The 26,383-nt window shown below is 48.3% G+C and overlaps 1 long non-coding RNA gene across 3 annotated transcripts; it reads right to left on the bottom strand.

The window, feature by feature from the left end:
• Positions 1-8,875: 8,875 nt before the first annotated feature.
• Positions 8,876-25,558, bottom strand: LOC117097242. 3 transcript variants are annotated; one of them, XR_004442872.1, is made up of 4 exons: positions 25,318-25,558; positions 15,169-15,307; positions 10,164-11,442; positions 8,876-9,191 (listed from the first exon to the last, which is right to left on the bottom strand). It is a non-coding gene; the product is annotated as an uncharacterized LOC117097242 (long non-coding RNA). The 3 variants fall into 3 exon arrangements; XR_004442871.1 differs by lacking the exon at positions 10,164-11,442 and having other exon boundaries at positions 25,318-25,542; XR_004442873.1 differs by lacking the exons at positions 8,876-9,191; positions 10,164-11,442 and adding an exon at positions 11,905-13,296 and having other exon boundaries at positions 25,318-25,547.
• Between the last annotated feature and the right edge of the window lie 825 nt (positions 25,559-26,383).

Consider the following 26,383-nt stretch of genomic DNA (forward strand, 5'->3'; position numbering starts at 1 on the left):
GGCTCATGAATGCTGAGTGATTTGCTCAGGATCACACAGACAATTAAATGGAGTCCAAATTAAAAACCAGTGTGGCAGATCCCGTTAGCTGGCTACCAACTTCCAGGGCCAACCCCCCTTTTTTTGAGACAGTGTCTCACTCTGTCACCCAGGGTGGAGTGCAGTGGCACAATCATGGCTCACTGCAGCCTCACACTTCCAGACTCAAGCAATCCTCCCACCTCAGCCTCCCGAGTAGCTGGGACTACTGGTGCATGCCACCACATCCAGCTAATTCTTTTAATTTTTTTTGTAGAGACAGGGTCTCACTATGTAGCCCAGGCTGCTCTGGAACTCCTGGACTCAAGTGATCCTCCTGCCTCAACCTCCTGAAGTGCTGAGATTACAGGCACCAGCCACAGCACTGGCCACACCTCGTTTTTATTGCAATCAATCTGGCTGGCCCCAGGGGATGGATTGTGATTGGTCTTAGCTGGTCACAAGAATCCTGTTCCCCTTTGGCAGAGGCTGGTATGGGATGAGCATGTAGCCCATTCTGGCCAATGGGATGGAAGAGAAAGCTTTGGGAGGAGGGGCTTCTTGAAAGATTTTCTCCCTGGTAAAAACTGGGGACCAGTTCAAGGACCAATGCCTCTTGAGCCATGTCTCCTTCCTGTCTGTGGACATTTATGGAAGTCGGATGTGTGGCCTGTGGCAGCCTTTTGAGACCCATGAGGTGACATGGAGAAGGCCAACAAGCTGAAGAAGCAAAATGGAAGCTTGGACCATGCCTAGGTCCAAAATGGCATCAGGAGTTGTCAAACCAGCCTGAGGGTCACCTGCCTCCAGACTTCTTGGTGAGAAAGTGATAAATGTCCTTATGGTTGAAGCCACCGTTAGGTATTTGTAAGTTATTTTCAGCTGAACACCTCCTAACATAAACCCCGGGTTGGTCTCACTTCAAAGCCCATGATCTTTGTCCTGTTACACTCTGATGTTTGCATGGGGGTCCAGCTGTCATCCCACGTCCATTGTCAATGCCCAACAATTATAGCAACGATCAGATTTAGAAACTGAAAGGAAAACTGTCAGTTTAAAGAAGGAGAGGTGGTCAATTCAGCAAGATCAGAAATCTGGCTCTGGCCTTAATTGTTCTTGGCATGAATCCTGGGTCACAGAACTTCAAAGCTGGAATGGACCAAAAATATCATCTGATCCAACCCCCTGTTTTGTAGAGGAGAAAATTGAGGCTTTGAGAGGCTAAGTGATTTGCCCAGCGGCCCACCGATGGCATCAGCCTTGGCAGTGGAATGCAGCTCTCCTGGACGGCTCTCTGCCAAGCCAGCCCTTTCTTGCTCAGCACTCAGACTCACTCAACTTTGTTCCACACTCTGACTAGTCAATCGCCTCAAATCAAAAGGAGGTTCTCAATTTAATCATACGCTTGTGACAGGATCACAGGCATTACCTGAGGTTTCTTTCACATACATTTTCTTATTGTATCAAGTTACCACCCTCTTCCAATTATTTTTTATTTTTTAAGATAGGGTCTTGGCCGGGAGCGCTGGCTCATGCCATAATCCCAGCACTTTGGAAGGCCGAGGGGTGGGGGGTGGATCACTTGAGGTCAGGAGTTCGAGACCAGCCTGGCCAACATGGTGAAACCCCATCTCTACTAAAAATACAAAAATTAGCTGAGCGTGGTGGTGGGTGCCTGTAATCCCAGCTACTCAGGAGGCTGAGGCAGGAGAATCACTTGGGCCCAGGAGGCGGAGGTTGCAGTGAGCCAAAATCATGCCATTGCACTCCAGCCTGGGCCACAAGAGCAAGACTGTCTTTAAAAAAAAAAAAAAAAAAAAAGATAGGGCCTTGCTCTGTCACCCAGGCTGGAGTGCAGTGACGACATCGTGGCTCACTGCAGCCTTGATGTCCTGGGTTCAAGCGATCCTCCCACCTCAGCCTCGCTGGGGCCACAGGTGTGCACCACCACACTCAGCTAATTTTTAAAAACAATTTTTGTAGAGATGGGGTCTCCCTATGTTGCCCAGGCTGATCGTGAACTCCTGGGCTCAAGCAATCTTTCCACCTCAGCCTACCATAGTGCTGGGATTATGGCATGAGGCCATGTGCCAGGCCTCCAGTGTTAATCTGGAAATGCAACCAGATTCTATATAAAGAACCCAGACATACAGGGGAGTGGGGGTCAAGTTCTTGGCTTTTCAGATTAAAATCAATTTTTGAATCTCATCACAGATAATTGTCTTGAAAGCAAGCGCTGGGTATTTAGAAGTGGAATGGCTAAGCCCTGAAGGGACCCAGTTGGAAATGTGTGCCAGCAACTTGCATACATGAAGTGGGAAGGGAAGAGGTGAAAAGTCAGATGACCCCACTTAAAGGCTTCATGAAAACTATCAGGCTGGAGGGAGAGGGAACTTCACTGCTGGAGAATCCCGTAGAAGGGGACTGATGTCCAGGGAGGAGGGGAGGGAGGACAATAAGGATAGCAGACAGGCATGTGGGGGTTCCCAACTATTCCTGGGGGGAGCCAGGAACAGTTTGGAACTGTTGGGGGAGTTGAGGGAGGTGGGGGCGGGCAACAACAGATCGGTAAGACAGGTTTTGGGATGTGAGCACAGAAGGCTTGGCTTAGCTCCTGTCTGGAGGTCTGGGAGGCTGTGCAGACAAATCCATTTCGTGTGGACTAGGGGATGGAGTCAAGATGCTTTCCTGGGGACCAGGGTAATGATGAGATGCTACTAAGGGAGCTGAACATTCTCCAGTCTCTCAGAGTCAGAGGGCAGCTGGCACTCCTGGTGCCCTGCGAGGGCATTGCTGTCCGCTGAGGGGAAGCAAGCTGCGCAGAGGACATCACAATGCAGGCAGAGCCACGGGCATCACAGTGACTGTGCAGGCCTGAGTCCCATGGAGCCTTGGCCGCCCCAGACAACGTCAGTGAGGGACAGTTTCTTCCCTTTTCTTTTACTTTCTTTTTTTTTTTTTGTATCCCCCAGGCTGGAGTGCAGTGGTACAACCTTGGCTCACTGCAACCTCTGCCTGTGGGGTTCAAGTGATTCTCCTGCCTCAGCCTCTCAAATAGCTGGAATTACAGGTGCCTGCCACCACACCCAGCTAATTTTTGTATTTTTAGTAGAGACGGGTTTTCACCATGTTGGCCAGGCTGGTCTCAAACTCCTGACCTCAGGGGATCCACCTGCCTCGGCCTCCCAAAGTGCTGGGATTTCAGGTATGAGCCACCGCACCCAGGCTGTGAGGGCCAGCTCTGTCCAGTGGATCTCACAGGCAATAGATACCAGTAATGAACTACAAGAGGAAGACCTTCTATTTCTGCAAATGCAAGTGCAAGAAGGGCAGATGCTTCCCCTAGATAGCACAACCTCATGTGCATCATCCCTTCACTGCGATGCTGCCTAATCACAAGGAACACGTATTTAGCTCCAAGACTGCCAGGCTCAGCGCCCCTAATGCAGGGTCACCCATGAGCCTGCAGTAGCTGTGAGCTGCTTTCTCATACGTCTGGAGTTGCTGGCTACAGTGGCCTCTATCCCATCCAGGTGAGCCAGCTGTGCTCCACCTGCCTCTCGTTCTCCTGGGATCCATGGGCTGGCATGGGCATGTCCTTCTGGCAAGGGCAGAGGGGAAGATCAAGCAAGTCTAATCATGCAAGTGCTTTGCAAGCCTCTAATTGCCTCATACTTGCTGATATCTCATTGGCCAAAACAGGTCCCACGACGGAGGCTGGCGTCACTGTGGGTGGACACACGAGAATTATGTGGCAAAGGGCAGAATAGAGGGAGAGGTGAAGTCAGGCCATGCTTCCAACCTACCATACCAGGTAAGCTACCACCCATCCAACCACCGCACGATGAGATACTAGCAAGAAAACTGGCAGAAAATCCTGATCCTAACTGCTCTTAAGCACAAAAGGGCTGCTAGATCATGAAATTGTCTGAGTTTACCTGCAATTGACTAAGTTGGGTTTTCTAACTATTAGAAAAGAAATTCAGGATAAAAATTTAGCTTAATTGCAGAAAAAATTACAATTTTTGCTTATGTGATTTTGTGACTGTAATTTGTATACACTACATTCTTGAAGCCAAAGGTTCAAAATCACCAGATAGATCAGTAAGTCAGCTTTAAATACTCTAGAAGCCAGCCTTCAGAAGACCTCCAGCCAAACCAGGAAGTGGCATCCAAAGCTGACATGGGCTGACTTCCAAAGAGCAGATAGAGAGGTGAAGAAACAGATGAAAAATTCTGAGTTTGCCTACAAGTGTGGATTCTCGAACAAAGTGTCCTGGAGCCTCTGACACTTTTCCTAGAATATCACCTTTCCAGTGACAGCCATCGCTGTAATTACAATGATAATTGCTTCCAATGTAAAATACCACTTATCTGGCTAGAAGAGCCAGCTGGGTCAAGGCAAAAAACAAAACACAAGACAAAACAAAAAAAAATGTTCAATTGCTTGTTGTCAAATGAATAATGTTATCATCATTAAACCAATTCTAGAGGATAATCTTGTGGAGGAAGGTGGCTTAATTTAGGACTGGCGGGGACATCAAACTAAATACGAGTGTTGTATGTTGTTCCATGCACCAGAAGTCCTTTCTCAATGTTTACAGTGAGACACCAAAAGTAAAAGACAGGGCCCAAGCCCAGGGCATTGGGAGGGAAGCAGGAAGGGACTTAAATGCCACAGAATGAAAGGCAGGATTCCACAGATGTGAGCAATTTATCTCCAAACAAGCATTTCACAAGGCTGAGAAAGGAAAAGAGAGAGAGAGAGCAAGACTCTGCCCCCCATTTTCACAGTGATAAAAGTGGGCTGCCTTTCCCAAGGTCTCTGCCATGTCAGGGTCTTTGTGTGTGTGTGTGTGTATGTGCGCGCACACGAGTGTGTGTCCATGTGTGTCCATGTGTGTGCACGCAAGTGTCTGCACGTGTCAGTATGTGTGTGTACACATGTGTGCGTGTGTGTGTGTCTGTGTGATGTTCTGTTCCAATGTTTCAAAAAAGTTTTCGAAGAATAAAATGTTTGTGTCCTAGTTATAAGCCAGAGTTTCATGGCTAAGGGGAGAGGAGTTGACCAGATTGGTTCTTTTGGTCCTGATATTTTCCTGTGACTTAAAATCCCAGGGCTCCTGTGGGCCTCTTGGTCAGGGGCTCTACACAAAGAGGGATCTCTTGAAGGGCAAGGACTCCTTCCACCAACTCAACAGAAGAAATGAAGTCCAAAAGGGCCTGCGATGAGCTTCCATTCCCCACAGGTGACTCGTGTGGCTCATGAATTGTATCTCAGCAAAGTTGTTAAACAGAAGGTTGTGGAGCATCTGGCTCTGACATATCTAGGGGCCTTGGAGGCTCTCACAGCACCCCAAAAAACCACACTCCCACGCTGGGCTAGCTCTTCCTGTTTTAACACCTGCAAGGCCACCCTGAGCAAGGGTTTCTGGCAAGTGGTGTGCACATGGCTGTCCATGGCAGAGCACCAGCGGTGGCTCCAGGGTGATGGCGTGGTCACACACAGGGCTGTCCTCACGCATGTAGGGATGATCACAACCACCATGGCCATGTCAACCAGGACAGAAAGCTGCAGCCACTAGCCTCAGGTCTCCGCCAACTTCTCCGGTCTGATCTGCAATGCCAAATCTCCCCATCCCCAAACTCAGATCTCCCACCTGTGATGAGCACTCACAGGTCCATCCAGCCAGAGGGTCCCCAGCCTGGCGATCAGGGCATTCAGCCTTCCCAAGAAGGGGACTCTTCCTGCAACCCCCTGGAACACCAGGAAGCTGGGAAAATCCAACCACACCCACAGCAGCCAGTCCAGGAATCACTTCCAGCCCTCTTCAGATGCCAGGATGGTGTCAAGCAAGAGCCAAGGTGAGCCCAGGGCTCCTAGTGGGCTTGCCTCGGAGAGAAGTGCACAATGATCACGTGACTCTTGAAATCAGCTGCGGCTTCCCAGTGCAAAATGCTGGAAGCCCCCCAGGATAATCTGTGGTGTGGAAACTGAGGACCAACCCTTCACCTTTCCCTCTGGCATTAAGCTTCTCCTTAGCTATTGTGATACCCAAAGCCCTCTGGCTGAGCCTGACCATTGCACAGGCCCTGATGCTCCCAGGTTGTGACAAGAAAGGTACCTGGGTCCTGGAGCAACCTGCATACTGGGCTGGGGTGACCCAGAGTCAGTCCCTGCAGATGCTGTTTTGATCCGGGTCAGATGCTGGACTCTGTTAAAATTTCATGTGAGGAGGGCATGTGGTCTGTTCTAGATCCCTCGTGCACCACTTTGTATTGCAGCCTGTAGTCCCTGTGTGAGGAGTCCCCAACTGACCCCTCATGGTGGACAGCAGCACAGCTTTCTGCCCAAGACGACTTTTTCCAAGCTGCAGGTGCTGCCAGGGTGCTGTGCCCCAATCCTGCCGGGAAGTCCTTTCTCTACACCACACCCCCTTCAGGATTTAGTGGGTGCTGTGGGTTGCCCAGACAATACTCCCGACAACTTTTTCTTCTTCATAGACCCCAATTTTGACTCAGGGCCAAGCAACCCCGCCTGCTGCTCCAGGGCTACACTCTGATTGGCCCGAGTCCAGGATCATGCATTGCCTGCAGTGAGTGAGTGTGCAGGTGGGCACAGGACCAGTGTGGGAAGGAGTCTTGGCTTTTAAGAAAGAGACCAGGAGAGACAGTCCCTCCTCTGAAGACTGTGTCTGGATGCCACAGCCTAAGGGGGACCCAGAGCCCAAGAACCAAACCTGGTACCACCTTCCCTTCCAGTGCTTGATTTGAAAGAATCCGTTTCCCTATCAAATGAGCCAACTTCAGCCGGGTTTTTTCGTTCCCTTGGCTGAAAGTACCCTTATGGCCACCCAATCCCATAAATGCTGGCAATACCCCCTGGCTTTCTGGAGTCCAGTCCTGTTTAGTCTTGCCTCTTCCCACATGGGCGTTTCCTTCTCCTCCTCACCTGCATGCTCTGTGCTTGACCTTCTCCAGCCATCCAGATCTTCAGTAAGAAACTATTGACTCTTCCACCGGAGTCCTGATCCATCCTGCTGGGATGGAGCAGCAGCAGGGGAAGAAACTGTTGTTTACCGAGACCCTGTCCTGGGTCAGACTAGTAGTTTGGCCAGGGGCTTATACATTTTAATTCTTTTCTTTTAAATTTTGAGTCAGGGTTTCTCACTCTGTCACCAGGCTGGAGTGCAGAGGTGTGATCATGGCTCACTGCAACCTCTGCCTCCCAGGCTCAAGGGATCCTCCCACCTCAGCCTCAAGAGCAGCTGGGACCACAGGCATGCGAGATCACGCCTAGCCTTTTTTTTTTTTTTCGTGGAGAGAGGATTTCACCATGTTGTCCAGGCTGTTCTCGAACTCCTGGGCTCAAGAGATCTACCCACCTTGGCCTCTGAAAGTGCTGGGATTCTAGGCAGCAGCCACTATGCCCAGCCTACACATTTTCATTCTTACCATCACCTCAGGGATCATTATTATTCTGATTTTACATGCATGGTCACTAAGGCTCAGAAAGGTTAAGTGACTTTTCCAATGTCACAAAGTTGGCAGTTAGTTGGCAGAAATAGAATCCAATTCCGGAGACCAAGTCCTGTTCCACATGGGACATTCCATATGGCTGCATTGGCACCTGCATCCCACCACTCCACTCCTCTTCTTCAGTGTCCCCTGCTCTTCACCACACTCTGCATCCTGATGTGGCTTCATGTTGATGATGGTGATGATGGTAATGATGCGGGTGATGGATGATGGTGATGATTGATGGTGATAGTGATGATGATGGTGATGGTAGTGGTGTTGATGGTGATGGTGGTGGTGATGAATAATAGTGATGATTGATGATGGTGTTGGTGATAGTGTTGATGGTGATGCTGGTGATAATGCTGGTGATGACTGTCATGGTGATGGTGGTGATGGTGTTGGTGACAGTGATAGTGGTGATGATGGTGGTGGTCATGGTGGTCAATGGGGTTGATGGTGATGCTGGTGATGGATGGTCATGGTGATGGTGGTGGTAGTAATGGTGATGATGATGGTGATAGTGGTGATGATGGTGATGATTGTGGTGGTTATGGTGGTAGTGTTGATAGTGACAGTGATTGTGATAGTGATGGTGGTGGTGATAGTGGTGTTGGTGATGATTGTGGTGGTTATGGTGGTAGTGTTGATGTGATAGTGATGGTGGTGTTGATGGTGATGGTGGTGATGATGGTGGTGATAGCGGTGTTGATGGTGATGACGGTGATGGTGGTGGTGATGGTGTTGATGGTGATGGTAGTGGTGATGGTGATGGTTTTCTGCATCATTCATTCTTTGGAGGAATGAATAGAATGCAACCAGTGTAAGGCCCCTAAACCAGATGGCTCAGGAGGGGAACCAGAGGCTTTCATGTGGGGGTAACTATGGAGATGATTTCATGATGGCAGAGGAGCTATGATCAAGGTGGCTACTGGGGCTGTGGTGGGAACTGTAAGGGTTTCCCAGGGGGTTGGGGTGGTGGAGACAGAGGCAGCTTTGACCTTGGCAAGATGGACTCCAGGAGTGAGCACAGACAGGATTGCAGGAGAGGTTGTATTAGCCTGACTCCTGAGATTCTGGAGCAGTTTTTCTTCTTGTATCCAGTGTTACCTTCATTACTTTGTAACCTTCCAACTCCTGATCACCCACAGGTCTTTTTGTGCCAGACTATGTAGTAATTGTCCAACCTCTGGTTCCCATTAAAAAACACCATTTTAGTTTTAAAAATAAAACCTCTGTGTGCATGTGTGTGCGTGTGTATGTGTGTGCGCGCGTGTGTATTATATAATTCAGGATGGAAAATGCAGAAAAGACTCTATGGGTTTCTTTCATCTTCATATTCATTTTATAATAAATTTAATGTTTTCTGATTGTTGAAGTAATACATGCTTATGGCAAACATTCCTAAAATACATAAACATATTTTTAAAATGATGGAAAACATGTGGCTACTGGTCATATATCACATGTAGGGTTAGAGTTGTCTCGGGGTTAGAGTTGCAGAAGCTTTTTCTCCCCTATTTGGATATACATTATTAAAAATCTGTCTTTCTTATACCTTATCAGAGGGCTGGAAGCAGAAAGGCTTCTCTATCTCTGGAAGTTTTCTATATTCTATGTTGCTGGACGACCTGCACAGCATGTTCAGAGAAATCCTGTAGGTTAGAAACACATAAAATCTTAATCTCTCTCTCTCTCTCTCTCTCTCTCTATCCCTCCTTCCTTCTCTTTCTCTCTCTCTCCCCCCTCACTTTGTGTGTGTGTGTGTGTACTCTTATAGAATTCAGGATGGAACGTGCAAAGTGAAGTTGATTCAACTTCCAGTGCTGTTCAGCAGGACTTGCTATTATTTGCAGCCTGTTCACTATTGAAACCCACCCCAGGCCTGTTAGAAACTCAGGTGTTCCTTGTCTATCCTCAGGGCAGGTGCCTTGTCCCTGCCAGGATCTGATCCTATGGCTGCCTCCCTGGTTGTCTGGATCAGGGGGACAAGGGACAGGAAGTTCGAGAAAAGTTTTTAACTAAGGGATGGACATTCTAGATCTTGGACCACTTTCAAGTCAGCTTAGCTTGCTGAAAGCAGTTCTTCCCTTGATAGGAATGAGCATGAGCTGTGTGTGGCCGAGGGCTTGGGACACACCAGGGTAACCTGCCCTCCATCCAGCTGCCCCACTGGAGGGGAGAAGCATCCTTCTCTGGCTCTCAATGTTCTATTTCATATCTCCCAACACTCAGGTTGAATAGTGAAAAGAAAATAATTTCATCAAGGGTTAAGCCAGTGGATTAATTATCCTTCTTTTGTACAATGCTTGGCCAATTACTTTGCATAAAGCAGGAAAATGGGTCAACATAGAGAGGCTGGGTGGACAGCCCCTCTGCAGAGCACACCCTCAGCAAGCAATTCAGGGGGCAGAATTGATGCTTCCAGGGGGCACGTCCTGAGTCCACACCACAGACAGTGATGAGCACACACTCCCATTACTTCTCAGCATGACACACTTGGAGTAACAGCCAGGCTGCAGCTGCTCCCATTTCATCTCTGGAGTTCTGGGCCCAGCCTCTTTCAACTCCCCCTTGCCCAAGAAGGAAAGTTCTTGTTTTCTTTTCTTGTGTTTTCAAGGTTGTACCTGTGAGTTTTGGTAGAAAGTCCTTGAGGCTTCAGGGCTACTGTGCCTCTGGGCCCTTGAACTTGAACGCTCTCTGATTCCAGTCTTCTTTTCTTTCCGGGCACTCGGCTCCTGGTTTCCTTTGAAATCCTCACAGATAAAATGATGAAACAGCCTGGAGGCTGTTGAGGCTGAGTGACTAGCTGAACAAGTACGCCTGAAACATGCTCTGTAAGCAGAGGGGTGTTAACTGCAGGCATCTCCAGCAGAGGGCCCAGCTGCTCGGAGCACATCTGTGTTCTCTATTTGTGTCTGCAACGACTGAATTCAGACATGATCCAGGTGTAGACAACATGTTAGCCTGAGAGTTAAGAGTATGACTGGCATCAAATTGCTGGGTTTAAGTCCAGCTCTGTCACTTACTAGCTCATTGTCCTGGAGCAAGTTATTGACTGTGCCTCAGTTTACTCATCTGTAAGTGGGGATCATAATAGTTTCTACTTGAGAATTGTTGCGAAGATGAAGAGTTGAGACTCAGGAAGCACTTAGAGTTTATTGTGGAGTGCTGGCTGTTGTTACTCTAGTGATCATGCTTATGAATAACAGGCAGTGGAGGGTAGAGACACCAGTGGATGGCAGAAAGACTCAAGGCACAGTGGACAGAATCAGGATCCAGAGGATCTCAATAAGCTACGGTGATGGGTGATTTTCACAATAAATTATTGTGTTCCCAAACCCCCAGCTGCAGAGGAAAAACGTGACTTGGCAGTGGTATGGGTGAAAATGGCTTAGGGGGTTTAACAGTGTTTCATGTGGGACAGCCAGAGGGTGGGTCTCCCCCAGTTAATGCCATCTTACCCAACACCCCTAGAGATAGGTGTGGGAAGAGGGAGAGCATTGGCCTCAGCCTTGGATACACAGACCACACCTGGACTCCAAAAAAGGAGTCTAGAGGCAGGAATGTGTACAGAGGAGTGAGCTGGTCACAATAGGGCTTTGTGGCATGTGAGCCAGTCAAAGTGACTGGAGCTGCTGTGACAGGTAAGCCCCTAACCACAGAGACCCAGCACAACCGCTTATGGCTTGCTTACCTAGGAGGGGCTCCTGAGTGGAGATCAACCCTCCCCTAGCAGTGACCCAGGGCAGCTTCCCTTTGTGCAAGAGCATGGAGGACTGTGAGTGGCCACATGCCTTCTGCTCACATTCTAGAACTCCTGTGGCCACACCTACCTGCAAGAGAGGCTGGAAAGTGCAGAAGAAGAGAAGAGGAGCCTGGCGATCAGTCAGCAGCCTCTGCCACCTTGCACAATATGAAGGAGGTCCAAGAAATTGAGGATGTTGAGCCTAAGAAGTGGACTCAAGATGTGTCTTCACTCACTCAGATGTGTCTTCACTCAGAGTTGGGAAAGAGGGGATCATCTTTGTTTTGTGCCACTCCAAAGGGGAGATGCAGAACCCATGGACAGATGTAGGGAGGCAGGTAGGGTGAACAGCTGTCCCTATCTGGCTTTAGCACTGAAGGTTCACTCTCCTGGGAAATCCCTCAGCCCAGGGCAGACTGGGATGGGCTGGCCCTCCTAGCTTGGGCAACTTTAGGTCCACACAAGTGTATCTATGCTGAGAGCTCTCCAGGAAAACACTCCTCCCCACAAACCTCTACCCTCTGAAATATGAGTTGAAATGCTGTTGGCTGTAACTTCAATGTTAATGAACCAACTATATATATATGCACATATGTATATAAATATATAGACACATTATATATATCTAATTAGTTGTCTTTAAACAGAAATACACATAAAACAAGATTACATATCGATCAGTAGGCAAAAATGTGACCAGAGGCTTGCAGGAACCTAACCCTGTATTTCCTGTAGGGGCAGTGGTTCAATGTTTGCTAATTCAATGTTTGTGGTGACTTTATAGAACAGAACTACCAAAAATAAGGAGAACCAATTGTATATCAATACAATGGAATACGATTTGGTCATAAAAAAACAGTGAAGTGCTGATGTGTGCTAAACATGGATGAACCTTGGAAACATTATGCTAAGTGAGAAGCCAGACACCAAGACCACATATTGCATGGTTCCATTCATGGGAAATGTCTGGAATAGGTCAATCTAGAGTGACAGAAAGATTAGTGGTTGCCTAGGGCTGAGGGAGTGGGAAGCTGGAGACTTGGGAGAATATGACAGCTAAAGGGAAAAGGTTTGTTTTGTTTTGTTTTAGGTGGTGAGATGTTCTAAAATGGACTGTGGTGATGGTGGCACCTGTCTGTAACAGTACCAGAAACCACCGAATTATACACTTTAAATGGGTGAATTGTGTTGTATGGGAATTATATTTCAGTAAAGCCATTTTTAGAAAGAAAAAACCCCTCCCTCCTGGGGAACTCACAGGAGGAAGCAGAACAGGGCATACCTGGCCAGCACGGCTCTCACCTGTGTGCCTCCCACACTGGGGCTTTGACAAGCCCTGCCCTTTCCGGGCAGGCTCCGGGAGGGGCTCAGTCCCCACACCTCCCAGGGAATGCTGTCCAGCTGAATTCCCTCATCACAGAAGAAAGACTCTGGCAGAAGGAACCACAGGTGGCATGAGTGGCCCGGGAGAGAGTAAGCTCCTCCTTCTGTAATTGTCTAAGCACAGGTTGGTGGAAATGCCGGGAGGGGATTCAAGCAGCTGACGGCAGAGATTCCAGGTGACACAGTTCTAAGGTTTCTTCAAAGAGTCTTGAACCCATCAGGAATGCTTTTGATCACAAGTAACAAAACAGCTGACCAACAGGCACTGGGCAGTGAAGAAAGGCTGTCAGCTCACGCGGCCAGAAGTCCAGAGGTGGGAGGTCCCAACTGGCACAAGTGCAAGAGGATGGGTGTTGGCACCAGACTTCCTGGTTACCTGCTCTGCCACCCACAGCACATGGCTGTCCATGCCAAGCCTGTCACCTCATGCTCACAAGATGCCACCATGTTCCAAGTATCACATCATCACACAGAAGCGTTGGAGGCCGAAAGTTGAGGAAGGTGCAGGAAGGTCTTTTCCCTACATGTCTTTGTCTTGTATATGAAGAAAAATAAAAGTATTTCCTAGAAGCCCCATCAGCAGGCTTGCTCTGTGTCTCATTGGCCACAATTGGGTCCCATGCTGAGTCCTGGGCCAAACATGGGGTTACAGTGATTAGTTTGGACCAGGCACAGTGTACCTTGGGTGGATGAAATTATGCAATCGATATCCCTCTACCTAAACCCAATCCAGCTTCTACTACAAGGGAAGAATGGAAAAGGGGAATGGCTGTTGGGTGAGCTGTGAACAGTATGGTTGAATGTCGTAGAAAGTAGAAAAAAAGACTGACGGTGTTCTCTTGCAGGAATACTATTTTGACACTTTGCAGAACTACCAGAAAAGTAAAGACTTCAATGTTTGCAATTATGAGTTCTAAATCTAACCAAGTTCTAGTAGCTGTAACCCCAAAGCTCCTAGGGCTTAAGATACCAGAGCCGGCCTGAAGAATAACAGTGCCAGCACCTCTGCTTCTCCATCGAGCATTTCCTTGGTACAAGAAGGTGAAACTTTTCATTGTGTTATTGGAAATATATCACGAGGCCACCGTCTTGCCTCGGCATGGCCCCTTCATTAGCAGGTTCTTCAGATGTGGAATGCAATTTGGAAGTAATCTGTTTGCTTGGACACGGCTGAACGATGGCTCCTATCTGGAGACAGCTGGTGCTTCTGCGACAAGAAGTCGATGCCTTCTGCATGTGTGAGACTCAGAGACACACGCCCTAATGTGCTCACCATGTCTTGTCAATATAGCAAAGCAGCTGCAACCTTCTAAAAATTAATTGTTTCTGGATCATTTGCATTTTTTATAGTTTGCCAACAACAGATAGGGAGAGGGGAGGGAATTTATTAATGTTTGAAGAAATTCTCCAAAAGGGGAAGAAGTGAGCATTTTTAGCGGGACCCAGAGATGCTCATCTAAATATGACATGGCATTACCTTTCAAGCTGCCTCTCCTGGCAAGCCCCTCTGAAGGGAGAACTGATATACAGCTCTAAATGTAGACAGCTGCTGCAGGCCTCCAGAAACTGCCTGGGGCTTACATTATTTTATTTGGGGTCTACATTATGGTTCAGTAACGGCCATTTTCAGAAAACAACCGAGGCAATTTCAGGATTCACTGTCACAATAGGCCCACTAAAAATAAAGTCAGCATAAATAGATTAAGAAATGGACAGAATAACAAGGCATAAAGAATGAGAATGAATGTGCCCGCTGCAGATGACAGGGCAGCACGCTGTGTGGGGAGCTGGGGAGCGACGAGAGGGAAGGTTGGAGCTTTATCTGCTGACTCCGTGGTTTCCAGATGTTTTCTGACTGTGGGGAGGTTTATTTCACAGGGACAGTCAGCCCCTAATCTAATTCTGCATTAGCGGCAGTGGAGGCTCTATATGAAGTGGGGAGAACAGCTTTCATTGTGGCATTCATTTTTTCATGGCTGATACCTCTTAAAAGACAGAGTGGGCCAGGCTCCGTGGCTCACACCTGTAACCCCAGCACTTTGGGAGGCCAAGGCGGGTGGATCACCTGAGGTCAGGAGTTCAACATCAGCCTGACCAACACGGTGAAACCCCATCTCTACTAAAAATACAAAAATTAGCCAGGCACAGTGGTGGGTGCCTGTAATCCCAGCTACTTGGGAGGTTGAGGCAGGAGAATCTTTTGAACCCAGGAGACGGAGGTTTCAGTGAGCCAAGATCATGCCACTGCCTTTCAGCCTGGGCAACAGAGCAAGACTCTGTCTCAAAAAAAAAAAAAAAAAGAAAAAAAAATCGTACGTCTTCCATAGCTGGATCCCTAGTCCCAAACATGAGTTTGGAGAAGGAAGAGATACAGTGCAGAAGGAAGTAAGTTGGAAAAAAAGAAAACTGTTTTTAATTCAGTCATGTCATTTGGAGAAAACGAATCTCTTTAGAAAACTGGCAGGAGAGAAAAAGATAAAAACTATCTGCTATATACTTACTGTGCAATCCTAGGTCAGCTCATACCGTGGTAAGCTCGGGGAGATGGACTCGTTCTGATCTGGGGGTCCAAGCAGTCTTACTCAACTGGTTAATCACAGAGCTCTGGTTGGGGCTTCCAGCCGCCACTCGTCAGGATCGCTGGAAAACACCATGATTTATTTTCACGTCTGGTCAGGCCGGGAATGCCAGAGAGAAGCAGCCAGGACGCCTGGTGTGGCCCCCAGTTCCTCACTGTCTCGCCCTTCGCTGATTCTACAGCTTTTGTTGAATAGAACAGAGCAACAGATACTGCTTCTATGGCAACATTTCGTGGAATTTTCTGCAAAGTCATTTCCCAACCGGGTTCCCTGGTGTTAATAGGTATTAGGTGGGAAAAAAAAGAGTTCTCAGCTTAAGTACGTTGCAAAAATGTTGAATTTAGCTAAGCAGGTGAATCTCCTTCAAGACTTCTCAGCATCTTTGCTAAGGTGAAGTGCACTGTGAATCTTACAGAAGGGATAAAGTGGACAGCATTTCTCCAGTGAATCTTAACATTAAAATTGTCCCTTTGGAAAATATTTTCCATGGAACACCTTGGTAGGACTCTCTGGAAATGTGTTTCGTCCTAGATACAAACCATATGATTTTCAGTTGATTGAATATAAGAATGTTAGGGAACACAGCTCTTTACGTTTCTGCCTGGCCAGGACCAATTTTCTTTAAAAAAGGAAACTTTTTATTATTATTTTTCCAGTTCAGTACTCATTCAGTTATCTCCAGGGGAGGTGACTTAAAGAGCAGAAACGATGACACTGAGTTCTCCAGGCTGGGAAAAAAGAGGACACTAGGTCAGCCCAAACCATGCCTGGTGGCAGATGCCTGCCCACGCCCCTCCATGCCGCGCTAGTGTTTTGGCAGACATTCATCAGAGGTCAAAGTTAAATCAATGAAATGAAGCTCTGCTGTGGAGACATTTAATCATTTCATTAAGCATGCTATTGTGTCCAGGTGCTTTGCCAAGTATAGTGCTGGTTATGGCTTCATCTAATTCCTAACTGCTGGGAAATGCAGCCAGCAGCCCTCAGACGCTCGTGCTCTGCCTCCCCAGGCAGCTGCTGGAGAGGCGGCCAAGACGGGCTGCTGGAGGAGTTCACCTTCCGTGTATCCCAAAGGCAGACAGGGTCTTCTTGTCAAGTTTCTCTTGAAGGTTCTCCAGCCTGATTGGAGTTAAGGGAAGGCAAGGATGGGGCAGGAGTGGGAGGAGGTGGAGGGGCTCTGAGGACTCCAACTTGGCCAGGGTTTCAGAGCATCTTGGGCATGCAGAACTGTGGTCCACAGTGGGGAGTGCTCTTCCCATGATAGGCTTTCTGGGAGATATGGTGTGGGGGACTCCCCCCACCTCTCAGAGGCCTGTGCACCCATCTACAGCCAACCTCCACTGGGACAAGGCTCAAGGAACGTCAGGGTATAGAAGATCAGTCAGTGCCTTTCGTGGTGGGGACCCCATACAGTGAACAGTGCCCATGGATGAGAGTGGGGGACCCTGTCTGGGTATAATGGGGAGGAGTTTCAGGCAATGAAAGCCAGGAGCAGAGAATTCTAATACAAGATTATAAAATGAATTGAGATGCTCCCTGGAATAGACCCCTCATCACATAGGTGGTTCACTGATTTTCAACAAAGGTGCAAAGGCAATTTTCAATAAATGATACTGAAATAACTGGACACCCATATGCAAAACATGGGACCTCTATGCAGACTTTGAATCATATGCCAAACTTAGCTTTGAAATGATCCTGGACCTCAGTGTAAAATCTAAACTATAAAACTCCCAGAAGAAAATGTAGGAGAAAATTTTGTGACTTTGGTTTGGCAAAGGTTTCATAGCTACAACATCCAAACGCATGATCCATAAGAGAAAAAAAAAGTGATAAATTAGACTTGTTCAAGATTTAAAACTTCTGCTCTTCAAATGACAATGTGGCTCACACCTGTAATCCCAACACTTTGAGAGGCCAAGCTGGGCTAATCGCTTGAGCCCAGGAGTTTGAGATCAGCCTGGGCAACATGGTGAAACCCCATCTCTAGAGAAAATACAAAAAAAATTAGCTGGGTGTGGTGGTGTGCACCTGTAGTCCCAGCTACTCATGAGGCTAAGGTGGGAGGATCACCTGAGCCCGGGAAAGTTGAGGTTCTAGTGAGCTGTGATCATGACATTGTACTCCAGTTTGGGTGACAGAGTGAGACCTTATATCAAAGAAAAAAAAAAAAAAAGACAGTGTTAAGAGAACAAAAACACACGCTATAAATTGGAACAAAATATTGGCAAAATACTTATAAAGGACTTGTACCTAGAATATAGTTGTTAAACCCTCAAAATAATAAAAAAGAAAACAGTGCAAAAACAGCAGAAGATTTGAACAATTTGCCAAATTGTCAGATAATGTCAAAGAAGATATATAGATGGGAAATAACCACATGAAAAGATGCTCAAAATCATTGGTCTCTAGGGCAATGCAAATTAAAACCACTCCCACCTGCTAAAATGGGTAAATTAAAAGGAACAACCCTACTAAGTTCTGGTGAATACACTGAGCAGGGGGATCTCAACTCTGAGTCACAAATCATTTGGTTACTTTCTAGAAAAAGGCATTTTGGAGGAGTGCAATATTACAAAATAACAGTCTGTTTGATGTCAGGAACCTAAAACTCAGTGTCTGGGGTCCACAATCCCAGGAAGACAGTATTATCCTTATCATCCCTGTTTAACAGACAAACTGAGACCTGGAGAACTTGGATGACAAAATGAGTTCATGGTAGGGATTAAAAGCAGGTGGATGAATTCCCCAGCCCACTGCCTAAGCATGGCCTCAGTCAGCTACACACCTAAAGACCACATGAAAAGAAACACCACACCAGCAAGGACAATGAGAACCGCCCCACCCCCAGACACACTGCTAACACCCGGACATTCTGCATCCGTATTCACCAGAACATGGTATGATTGGGCCAGGCATGTTGGCTCACATCTGTAATTCCAGCACTTGGGAGGCTGAGGCTGGTGGATCACTTGAAGTCAGGAGTTCAAGACCAGCCTGGGCAACATGGTGAAACCCCCATCTCAACTAAAAATACAAAAAATTAGCCTGGCGTGGTGGTACATGACTGTAATCCCAGCTACTCGGGAGGCTGAGGCAGAATTGCTCGACTCGGGAGGCAGGAGAATCGCTTGAACCTGGGAGGCAGAGGTTGCACTGAGCGGAGATCGCACCACTGCACTCCAGCCTTGGCAACAGAGCCAGACTCTATGTAAAACAACAACAACAACAACAACAAAAACTTGCTATGGTTGCTTACTCTATTACACAGAAATCTGGGCTAAAAAGGAAACCTTTAAGAAGTTTGGAAAGAAAGAATATCTCTAGAAATAAAAAGTAGGGATTGTCAGGGAATCTTTTTCTGTATATAATTTCTCATTCCTCGCTACCCTCAACCAGAAGGGGGGAAAAAAGTTAAATATAGACTATTGGGATACTTCCAGACTTGAGCAAATAGACATTCGGAAGATCGCTGAGAGTTACAGAAAACTGAGAAACCAATCAAAATTGTGTTCTTTGATGACTGAGTATTCACCCGGTACTATTCTAAAGGCTTTATAAGTGATAATGCCATTCAATCCCTGCAGGAAGGCATTATTAGCCAGATTTTAAAGATGATTAAACCAGCCATCAGAGAGGGTAAGTGATTGCCTAAGGTCACACAGCTAGTTGTTGGTAGAGCTGGGATTCAAATCCAGCTTTGTCTGATATCAATGGCTAAATTTTCCATCCCATCACTGCCATTACCAATAAGCAAATAAACAGCCCTACCTGGGCAGGTTTGTGTCCTGTCTCTATCCTATTTGTCCTTCATGTTTACATAGTGGTACCAGATGTGCATCCACAGCTCTGTAATTTCCAAGGACCTGCCTGTCCTTCCCCTCCCAACCTGCTGGCGGTTTACAAATGCTTCCCAGGCACCATATAGGGTCGTTATCTCTCCTCTCTCTCTGCGACTGCACCTTGGCCTGTACCCTGACTCTAGATAGAAACCTTATAAATGGTTAGTGATTACTCCAGCCCCAGACAAGCAAAGCTGCCCTGGCCCGAGCCCCCTAAAGGCCTAAGCGGATTAATACCACCTCGGCAAACCTCCAGACCGCCCAGGATTGGGGGCAGGGGTATGCTTCAAAATTTCTTCTCTGGTCAGCTGTGAAAATGAGTCCATGTCCAACAAACAGCATTGCTCCATGTGAGCAGCCGTCAATGCATTTGGCAAGAATAAGGAGTTGGAACACACTGGTGATTATTTTTAATTGAATGGGCCTCGTGGCTGTAACAAAAATCAATGTATTTCTGACGCGGCTGTGGATACACTGATACATCTCGGCCCTGTGGCGCTCTGGCGGCCAAAGGAGACCAGCGCCCCACAGAGCAGCTTTGTTTTGGCTTTGGGGCCCCGAGGACCAGAGGCTCAGGGCTTCCCCACAGCAAGGCCACAGGACCCCGCTGGTGGGAGGGCCGGGGCCCCGTGCTGACCAGACCAGATAGAGGACCCCATTGGGGGATGGGCCCCGCGGTGCGGGAGAAGCGGGTCGGGGAAGGAGGGGACTGCACAGGGGACCGCCTGCACCCTCCGCTCAAGCTGTAAGCTTGGAGGGTTTGCGTTTCATGGAAAGTGCAGAGGCCTGCTGAGCATTTGCTACTTGCATCAGCAGTGACGACCTGCCCACGCAGGACAGGGCCAGGCAGGGGGCTTATGAGCCAGAGAGCCTTTTAACGCTTTCATTTCTGGCTGGAATCACCGTTGTGAAATATTAAAACCAAACAACAGAACATGGCCTCCCTGGTGTGATGAAAAGCACGTGGTTCTTATCCCTGCTGGCAGCTGCCCAAGATCTTGGAGGAGATGGGGTTGCTCTCTGGGGAGACTGGGGTTTGTCTTTCTTGGGGGGAGAGTGGGGGTTGTCTGTGAGCAAAACAGATCAGACAAGTGTTCTATGGAGCCAATTTTTTAAATGATGCATTGAGGGAAAAGAAAAGTAATTGGATACCCATCCAAGGCTTAAGGAACCCTTGAAGCTGGTTTAAAGGTTTTTCTCAAGAAAGACAATAGCATGGGCTCTCTTGTCGTCCGGCAGTTCATGGACAGGGTGAGGCCTCCGTGCAGCTCACATGGAACAATGCTGTTTGTTGAACACGGACTCATTTTCATAGCTGATCAGAGAGGACATTTTGAAGCACCCCCCTGCCCCCAATCAGGAGAGGACCCCGAGTCTGGAGAGCATTCCTCCAGGAGTGGCCCAGGAGCAGGTAAGTGCCGCAGGCAGATCCCGGGGTGCAGACCGCAGACTGCAGCACCGTTTCTTCCACAGCTTCTGCAGAGAAGTGTTTTCATGCACACAGGAGCTCAGAGAGTGAGCAGCCACCATCTCAGTGACGTGTCTTTTGAGGATTTTTGGAAGCTGCTTCTAGACCACAGTACAGCCTCACTAGCAATAAAAGGAGAAATTCCCTGGAGTGCCAGGAATGCTACTGCCATTCCCGTGAACTGTGTCACCTGCCGCCCCCGTGTCCTAATTGAAAAGCTCCCTGTTTACACTCAACAAAATCAATAACAATTTAAACTACTTTATGGTGAGCATGATTTCTGTTTCTAATCCCTCTTTTTATTTTTTTTTTTCTCGAGACAGTCTTTCTCTGTGTCCCAGGAGTGCAGTGGCACAATCTCCACCACTGCAACCTCCATCTCCCGGGTTCAAGCGATTCTCCTGCCTCAGCCTCTGGAGTAGCTGGGATTACAGGCATGTGCAACCATGCCCAGCTAATTTTTGTATTTTTTAGTAGAGACAGGGTTTTGCCATTTGGTCAGGCTGGTTTCGAACTCCTGGCCTCAAGCAATCCACCCTCCTTGGCCTCCCAAAGTCCTGGGATTACAGGCATGAGCCACCTTGCCCGACCTCTAATCCTTATCTCTGGGGTTTAGTATAAACACGCACTGGAAAAAGAGATCTCAGCCTTCAGGCACCCCCTAAACCCACCTGAGCCTGCTTTTCTGCAAACACCCTTGACATCTCCATTAAGAGCCCGAGGGACCTCTGCTTGTAGGCTGGGTTGTATTTTCTACAAAGCCCCTGATTTTCACAGCCACATAAGTGATTTCTGTCTCAAGGCATTGCTTTTGTGTAGAAATTTATCATATTTTTTCCTCAATCCAGAAGTAAATCTTTTTTTTTTTTTCTGAAAACTTGAAGAAAATCCTTTAAGCTATTTGGACTTATTCGAGCATGTAAAAAGGGTATTTCAACCCATAGTTCAGCTGCTTAGAATGTTCTCAAATAGCCCAAATAATCTGAATTTAAAACTTTGAATTGGGCCTCTTTATATAGCATCTTAAAAAGGTGCCATTGACGAAGAAAAATATGGCCATGAAATAAAGGATATGGGGAGAAAGTGATCCTGCTGGTTACAGTAATAGATTGAGACTCATAAATCTTGGTTTCTATTCTTGGCTTTGGAAAGAATTTATGTGCTCACTGCATTTGGCACATGGCGGCAACAGGGAGATAGACTGGAGGACTTGGTATGAAGGAAATAACATCTTCCTATACACGTTCAATTGTGAAATCCACACACAAGGCACTGAAGACAATGCTTGCAAAGCCACCTTAAAGAAACACAACAATTTGCAAGTCAGATGGGGCCAGCCAGGACTGCCCTGGAGGGTCTCAGAGCAACTGCTGGGAGCTCATATCTGAGCAGGGGGAAGAAGAGGAGGGAAGGGGGTGGGAACTGAGGAGAAGTGGGGTGGGGTGGGATGGGTGTGGGGTGGCCTGAAGCCTTCTGCTTCAGGGGAAATAGTAGAGTGTCCCTGGCTGACTGGGGATCCAAAGCTCTGCTCTGCCAGTTCTGACCTGTGCAATCTTGAGTCAGTTACCTAACGTGGTGTCTCAGTCCATTAAAGCCCCTATAACAAAGGGTGCAGCTTGGCTGAGTACTGGTGATGGCTGTCCAAGTTGCAGGTGGCAGTCCTCTCCTTGTGTCCTTTATAAAGGCACGAATCCCATTCATGAAGTCCCCACTCTCATGACCTAATCTCCTCCCAAAGCTCTCACCTCCTAACGCCATGACACTGGGGAAGAGGATCTCAACACATGAATTTGGAGGAGGACACAAACATTTAGTCTATAACACCTCAGTGAGCCATAATAGCTTCATTTGGGAAAGTGGAGACAACAGTTCTTAACTCATGGAATTAAAGGAGGATAAAACGTGTATACCTCACTGAGCAGTTAGGAAGAGGTGGTGAGGACTGTGCTGGTAGGGGTGGCAGTGATAATGGTGAGGTGATTGCCATTGTGGTACTGGTGGAATGGTTATAGTGGCGGCGGTGGTGGGCCTATCATCAGTGCAGAGATGGCCAGGTCCAGGTTGGCAGAGCCTGTTGCCATGATCAATGCCCATGAGCCAAAGAAACCAGGAACACATAGTTGAATAAAGTTGGGTTTCTGGGTACTTGTTGCCACAGGGGAAACTGCACACCACAGGGAAACTTGGGGTGTCTCAGTAAGAGGGTGGTGGGTGACCTTGTTATAGGAGTTGAGCTAATGTTAGGTGACTTGGGGAGCATTTGCTCTGGATTGGGTATGATTGGTTATCACTAGTTTTTATCCAGGATGAGAAGGGATAGAGCGAGCTAAGGCTGTCATTGGTAAGGAAGTAGCCATCATTGACATTGGATGAGAGGGAGGCACATGTGCTTGTTTTTGTGGTTTGAATGGTATGCTATGTGTGTCTGTGTTCAAACGTGATTACCTTGTTTGAACAAGTGGCCTTGTTTTTTTCTCCCCCATCCAGTCACAGAGTTGCCTTGTTCAATGTTGGTGTCCAGGAAAATTGTGTTTGTTCAACAAAAGACCATCATGGCGGAGTGGTGGCCGCCAGGCTGGCTCCCAGCTGACAGCTGGCAGGGTCCGCCTATTTGTTCCTCACCCTCTCACCCTGGAGTCCCTGCTGCAGTTCATTGCTCACCAAGAACCTCTTGGATTAGAATGGGGTTTCCCACGTGTGGGGCCTGCAGGGGACAATTGCGGTCAAAGGGATCTGAGTATCCCAGACCCCTGTGGCAATAGTAGTGTTGAACCATATGAAACTGCCACTTTTATAGGGCAGAAGCATTCAAATATTGGCAATTTCCCACAGTAGAGCCGAAATATTTATCACCATGAGTTAATACATTGTTATCCTGCAGCCCACCATAACAGTTTCCTGTGGGCCTCCTGCGAGAGGAAGCCCTCTGTCTCCGGGTGAGAACAATTTGGGGTTTCTGATCCTCTAAGGCAGAGAGTTGAACCTTAAACCACACTCAAAATTATCAAGGTAATGTGAAACCCTCCAGAAAATACCAGGATTTTCCCCCATGGCACCCTCTTGCATTTATCAGAGGGAACCTGGCTCCGCATCCACTTCTGCCTGTCGATAAGTCAGTTAGCACAAGTTCGTAAGTCTTGTGATTAAATGACTTACGAACCTCTTTGCCCGGGCTCAGGCACTGCCCATCTCTACCCCAGGTGGAAGGGATGGGCACATGAAGGGAAACAAATGAGACAACTCAAGACACAAGGACCTGGGGCCAGGGTTGAGAATAAATGTTTAACTGGAAAGCGGCTGGGGTGTGGACAAGGAAGCCATCCTGGGGCAACATGGGTGAGCTGGGTGCAAGCCTCACGCCCGGCGTCACAGCTTCCTGTAGCTTGTCCCAAGGTCCATTACACACACACACACACACACGCGGAGCGCAGTGACACGATCTCGGCTCACTGCAACCTCTGCCTCCCGGGATCAAGCGATTCTCCTGCCTCAGCCTCCCAAGTAGCTGGGATTACAGGTGCGTGCCACAGCGCCCAGATAATTTTTGTATTTTTAGTAGAGATGGGGTTTCACTATGTTGCCCAGGCCCAATTTTGAACTCAGTAAAATTCTGGGGGCACCTGCAGCTTTAAGTGATCCTGTTGCTTGGCATGAGTTGCCGAGTGCCTGAGTAAGTTAACAAATTCAGGCGAACAAAACCACCTGCGCTGTGAATGGTGCTATTATTATATAGGAGTGTTTGCTGAGGCCAAGAGAAGGAAGCTTGGAGTTTTTCCAAGGCTCTGCCAAGCTGGGCTGCCCCCACTGGTTTGGGCACTTCTGGCCAGAACCAGTCATCCCCAGAAATGTAGATCACAGCTGCTGGACTCTAGGGGAGCCCAGGTTTGGGGAAGAGAAGTGTATTGGTTTCTGTGGCTGCTGTTACCAATGACCACAGCCTTGGTAGTTTAAAACAACAGATGTTCATTCTCTCGTGGCTTGGAGGCCAGAAGCCCTAAACCAAGTGGCCACTGGCAGTGTCTGGCATTCCTTGGCTTGCAGCCACCTCACTCCAGGCTCTGCCTCAGACTCCACATGGCCTCCTCCTCTCCTCTGTTTTCCCCTTCTACCTGTCTCAAATCTCCCTTTGCCTCTCTCTTAAAGGACGCTTGCCACTGGATTTAGGGCCCACGCAGGTAACCCAGGATGATCTCCTCATGTCAGGATCCTTAATTATATCTGCAAAGACCCCTTTTTCAAATAAGGTCATATTCACAGGTTCTAGGGACTAGGATGCACACATATCTTTGGGGGCCACCATTCAACACCCCACAGGTAGCACAGGGCAGCAGCCGGCTTGGCCCGCGGTGCTCCTCCCGAGCGCGCTTCATTAATGGGCTGGTGCTTGGGCAACACCGCAGCATTTTCCAAGGGCAGGTGTCCTTTTCTCCATCCCACCTTGGAAGCCTTCCAGAAGCAGCCAGGCTCCTGTGGGACTGCCCCCACTGCAGCATCTACCTCCATATACACTTCCCGGGATCCCCCTTGGAGACCTGGCTGCCTGGCTCCCCTCCCTCCACCCTCTTCCCCAGCAATTACCCCAAGCTGGCCGGCTGCAAGGTGCTGGGGATCCCCTGGGGTAGGGGGCTGGAGCCCAGTTGAGCCAGACCTTCCCCTCCTCCCTCCCCAGGGCTGGGTCATCGGCCCCTGCACCCTGGAGTGCAGCTCCCACGTGGGGACACCCTCACAGCCCATCAGCCCTCCCCCAAAACACACACTCACTCACGCTGGCTGCTCGTCCCCTGGAAAGGCTCCTAATCCCTTCGGCAGTGACTAAGCACCTTCCAGTCACTGCTCCAGCCATTAATTTAAGTGCGGGCGCGGCCTGGCTGTGCCGTTCTCCTGGAGCGCCAAGACTGTCCGCGCAGCCATTGATTTAGGAGACAATATCACTTGCTTCCAAGTTTATGAGGCAATAAACAGCCCCCGCATATTGATGAATGCCGAGGTGTTTGCTCAGCACATTTGCTGTGCGCATTTATTACGAGGGCTGTGCTTTAAAGCAAATGAAACTGCAACTATTTTCATTTCCTCCGGTAGGGCCGGCCCCTCCCCCAGCGGTTGTCCTAATCTATTTGATCCTGGATCCCTCTTCCCTGGGTACTGGGCTGCAACCCTGTGACCAGCCGAGACGCACACCTGGTCACTGCAAATACCCCTGTTTGCTTAGGCCTTGGGGAACCTCAAAGGGCCCCAGACACAGGGCTGGGAGGGTCTGGAATAAGAGGGGCAATGAAGAGTCTGCATTTCCAGGGCCCCACCCTCAAGGCCTCGCTCCAGCCTTGCCTCCTCCTCCTCTCTGGAGAGGAGCAAGCTTAATAAAAATAGAACCCGCCAGCCACCAGCATCTCCTCCCCTCGGGCAGCATCACACACCAAATAAAACTCCTTTTAATCTTAAGAAGCTGGGACGCCTACAAGGCTGGGCTGCTAGTCCATAAAGATGAATCTTAGAGCATTTACTAGTTGGAATGCCCTGTGAATCGAAACTGGTTTATGTATAAAATATTAGGACGGCTCAGAGGAGGTGGCGAGCCTGTGGGAGCGACCAGAGGAGATTGATTGCGAACTTTGTGCCAACGGAGCAGTTCCCTGCAAGCCGAACAGAGAACAACACTTGAAAAATGTATCAGATTAGCCCCAACACAAAGCTGATTTATAGCCGCGGTAATCCGCATCTTGCCGTCCATTTCGGTAATAGAGAGAGATTAGGATGGTGGTGGGGCTTTGTTGGGTTTCTCCAGCTCAATCCTCCTCCAGCCCCCAACCCCACAATGAATCCTGCAGTA

Source organism: Trachypithecus francoisi, unplaced genomic scaffold, assembly GCF_009764315.1.
Source record: "Trachypithecus francoisi isolate TF-2019V2 unplaced genomic scaffold, Tfra_2.0 Lachesis_group15, whole genome shotgun sequence".
Classification (NCBI taxonomy): Eukaryota; Metazoa; Chordata; class Mammalia; order Primates; family Cercopithecidae; genus Trachypithecus; species Trachypithecus francoisi.